This window comes from Ammodytes marinus (assembly GCF_949987685.1).
Source record: "Ammodytes marinus genome assembly, chromosome: 16".
NCBI classification, from domain to species: Eukaryota; Metazoa; Chordata; class Actinopteri; order Uranoscopiformes; family Ammodytidae; genus Ammodytes; species Ammodytes marinus.
Window position 1 is genome coordinate 7,861,449 of NC_137220.1, and position 4,623 is coordinate 7,866,071.

The 4,623-nt window shown below is 43.0% G+C and overlaps 1 long non-coding RNA gene across 1 annotated transcript in view; it reads left to right on the forward strand.

The window, feature by feature from the left end:
* The first annotated feature begins 1,315 nt into the window (after positions 1-1,315).
* Positions 1,316-4,623, forward strand: part of LOC307263384 — a 10,533-nt gene continuing 7,225 nt past the window's right edge. Inside the window, exon 1 of the long non-coding RNA XR_013845276.1 lies at positions 1,316-1,508. This is a non-coding gene — a long non-coding RNA (uncharacterized lncRNA). The remainder of the gene's footprint in view (positions 1,509-4,623) is intronic.

Genomic DNA, 4,623 nt, shown 5'->3' on the forward strand with positions numbered 1-4,623 from the left:
TTTAGATCCCCAACAAAATAGTCCTTAACATGGTATTGTATTGAAGTCACAATGTTGAGAGAAACTTCCTTAGATTGAAATACATGAATCACGATGCGAAACGCATTTAACACATGTGTGTGTACTGTGTTGTTGAATTTCGAATGCTCGATTTAAGACTACACATTAGAAAATTCAGAAATGTGGGGACAAATGTGGTATTTATTTAACTCTACCTCGTGCTATAGACCGAAACCACAGGCTTGCTTTTGCGGAAAGAAAAGACTGGATCTCTGTGATTAAATCCTCCATTCTTTCCCATGCATTCCTCGGGGACGCAGGGATACATCATAGACGATCTTCTTAGAGCGATGCACGGGCCTGCTCGTATAGGGAGAGATTTACACAGCGGGCTGCTGCGATAAACTGCACACTGTAATTGGATGCAGCTTGGGAGTCAGGCCTCGTCCAGCAGCCTCTGAAACACACGCATGGTTTTCATTTGAAGCGGCGGTGAAATATAGACAAAGAGCGTTTTAATGGAGCCTGCTGTAGTCGATTTCCAGTTATAAATAAAAGAAAGAAAGAAAGAAAGAGAGCAGTCGTCACAGTTCGGGGGCGTGGCCTGTCCTGAATATCAGACATGCCATTGGCCGCTTAACAATAAACATGTTTATCCCAAAAGCCAGTCTCTATAGTTGACCCATCAACCCAAGATATTACCTCCTCCTCTACTCCTCGCAAATATTTCCCCGGCAATGTCAGAGCACACACGCAGCAATGCAAATAACTGCAGCCGCCTCCCTGCCACCTAAACACGGCGAGTTATAGTCACATGACTCACATCAACCTGCCAACGCTCCAACAATGAAGGAGCTCCACCCCCTCGAAGTCACCTCAGGTGGGCACGAGACGCAGTATGTTACCCGGGAGCATGAGCCACTACAGCGAAAGAAAGGCGAAAAAGGCACCTAAACGCGCCCCGGCTCTGGATGAACGTTACGCACGTGTTACGCACAACATCCTTCCTCTTCCTCTCTGACTAGCCTATACGTCACTCATGGAACCGAACCGGCAGCTAGGGTCCAGAGTGCCTTCTGGGTTACGCGCCTGCAACAACAGGACAGGACACGCGCAAATATTCAGCGGACTGGCGGCGGATCCCACCGCCACCACGTCATCATCAGCCATACTTCTCCCATGCAGCAGGCAGGGCGGGTCCGGAGCACGGCACTAAAGACTGGGCTCACCAACCGTTTAGAGTCCACAGGGGGGGGGGGGGGGGCGGCTATAGGCGCTCCATCTGCAGACCGCACACAGAGCCGTTACCGTTATATGCTCAGAGGAGGAGGATGCTATAGTCCATGTATCACCGAGGAGGAAGAGGAGGAAGAGGAGAGCCGCCGATGCTCAGTGACAGACTTCGAACACCGGGGAGAAGGAGTACAAGAGGGATGGCGTTCAGTTCCGGTCCAACAACAGGGGAGAGGCCGGGGGAGGCCGGTCTAAACGCGCTGCACCAACACAAGGTAAGGAAGGGAGGAGAGAGAGAGAGCGTGAGAATGGATGGATGGGTGGAAATAAAGGACAAATGAAAAGAAGAACAAGAGGGAGAGACGGAATGGAAGCATAAATGAGTAGAAGATTGGGATGGAGGAAGATTTAAATAAGCAGCAGAGAGATGGCGGGACGGACAGAGAGAAGAGAGATGGAGGAGAAGAAGAAGAAAACAAAAGGGGTGGAGACTGAAAAACAGCAGATGGATGGATGGATGTGGACACTGTGTTAGAAAAGACAGTGTGCGGCAGAGCGTATAGACAGGAGAGGAGCGGTATATGGACGGTGGGCAGTATAATGTCAAGAGAGAGTTCGGCCATGGCAGCAGGACGGGGGGTGGTGGGGGGGGGGGGGGGTTGTTTGGTCTGGAGGCGAGACAATTCCTCTGTCTCCGCTTCCTGTCTGACTCACACTCTTTCTTTGCTTTTTATGGTGGGTTCTTCAAGACAAAGACAGTCTTTTTTAATGTTTGCCCCATCTCTTGTCTCTACCCCTCCTGAAATGAGTTTATTGCCCCATGCACCAGGGTTAAATTGCCCTCTTCCCGTCTCAAGCATCCAGCCGGCTGGCCCGGACCGGAAGGGCCGAGCCGCTGGATCCCCATCCTGACACGAACCAAACGCGCCAGCTCTTTGTCCCTGCTCATGTGCTGGAATTTGGAGCATAATGAAGCACTATATTAAGGCCTATAGCGGGTATACGGACTCGTTTCACTAAAAAGGCGCTCTATGAAGATTATTTAATTCTTAACTAAGGTGAGACCCTGCAGGCAAAAACATAGTTTCAGTTTTGGTTACCTTTCTTCCATAAAATATCTTATTTCCTACTTCAAAGGTTGAAAATGTAGCCTACATCTAGGAGTGTATTTGACCAGACCTTGTTTACGTCTGTATCCTCCTTACCATCTTTAATGGCCATTATCTCGACATTAGTTATTTTTTTCAATATTCTGAACCAAAAATCTCAACTTCTATAGCATCAGCTTAACTTTCCATCATAATTATGAGAACCCTTCTGAAGGTTATTTCAGAAGTGTTTGTTCATGGTGTTTTCAACATGCTGGGAATGCATTTTAAAATGGTTCCTAAATCAAAACGGCTGTATCCAAAATATGTTCTGTAAAAATTGTAGACACTAAAATGCTGTAGATCTTGTCTTTATCCAACACCTTGATGATGGTATTGTAAGTACATTAACATTTAAGTATAATTAGTTATATGGTGAGTTTTGTTTCGTTGTTTCCTGGAAAGTCAACCGGAGTTATTGTTTAATAAATGAGTCAACACCAAGTTAAACTCTCTGTGCGTGCTTCCCAAGAAATGTGTGTCGGACTATCGCTGCCTAAGGAACAAGTAGAGCGAACAAAGGGTTCGCCACTTCACATTTTCATATTCGTTGAATCTTTTCTGAAAAAAATTGAATATATATAATACATGTTTTAACGTAATCAACTGGCAGAGTTCCATGATTATATAGATATCATTTAAAATTACACAATTCACCTGCAATTGCCTTAAATTAAAAATTGAGTTAACCATGAATTTTATTTGAATCTAGACAAAATAAATCAAATGGAATTGTGAGCACATTGCAGCTACTTCCGGTTGCCTCTTTGTTCACAACACAACAAAGAGCACACACAGACAAACACACACACACACACACACACACACACACACACACACACACACACACACACACACACACACACACACACACACACACACACACCATGCTGTCTCTCTTCAGTGAATCTCCCGATTGTTGACGATAATATCATTTTGATTTTATGTCCTTGAATTATTCATTTTCCTTCAAAGTGAATTGTATTCCTATAAGTTGAATTATAACAGACTAATATCAGTTATGTTATGCTCACCATACGTTTCTAGTATGGGCTATTCTTTCATTTAATTTTTTGGCTCCAAGGTCACCGTCTTCATTATGAAATTAAACATCTATATTCAACGTGCATCTCAGCAGATTATATCTTCATTCCAAGATAAGATAAAGCTTGCATATTTAGTCGCAATTTGCCTGTAGAGTTGTCTTTTTCTTCGAGTGACAGGAGGTATTTGTGATCGATAGCCTATTTGGCTTGCGTTTAAATCTCGGATCTAACAATTTAAAAAATATACGTGTTTTTGTTGTAGCCTATAACCCGCAAAGGGGACCAAACAATTTCCCCTAATGAGGCTATCAATTTAATTCCAGTGTTGTTATATATAGCTGAATACCCTGCACTGATGACTGAGGACACGTTTAAAAGCTATACGAGAATAATTAGTCCTGTGTTTTGTTGATGAAAAGAATAGCCAAACATCTCCCTCTGCTCTAAAGGCGCCGAGTCCATTCCCTAACATGCAATATGAGACTAAAATAAATGCATCTAAAATAATAAAAGGTAATACAATCCTTCAGTTCTTTACGCATTCTCCAGAGCACTATATGACACAGAGAGACACTGAGTATTGTTGATATCAGTAAGATGTAATACTGCATCCTCAGGTTTTGATCTTGAGATTTAAAAAATAAATACAATTGCTATTAGCCGTAGACTGCTACCTACTGCTGCGTTCTGCTCTCTATCAGCATGTGTGTGGAAGACAAAGAGGCCGAAGGATTTCTCGTAAATGGTGCAACTGAGAATTCGGAAAGCAAAGCGACTGAAACATGTCACACTCTGTACGTGACAGAGAACAAGGCCGTGGGCTTGTTTTATGAAAAAAGATCTAAAGCTCTTAATATGATCACAACTTTCTGTTCAAACAGAAGCTGGCGCCTAGTTGAAGACGAAATATTAATTATTTGTAACATTATAATTATCAAATATAACCTAATAATGAATATATGACGTGCTGGCGCTGGAAATCACTGCAGCACATTTTTTTTCAAGGCAAATCGTTGCAAATAGTCAACAATGAGACACTTTATTGAGTTCATTGCTATTTACTCGTTGTTTGCGCTTCTGCTATAGACCTGTAATGAAATGTGTAATTAATTAGTTGAAAAATGTTGATAGTGATCTGATTGGAAAGCGACCGTGACGTCATATCATGCTTCACCTACAACGGTCTATAATTAAAA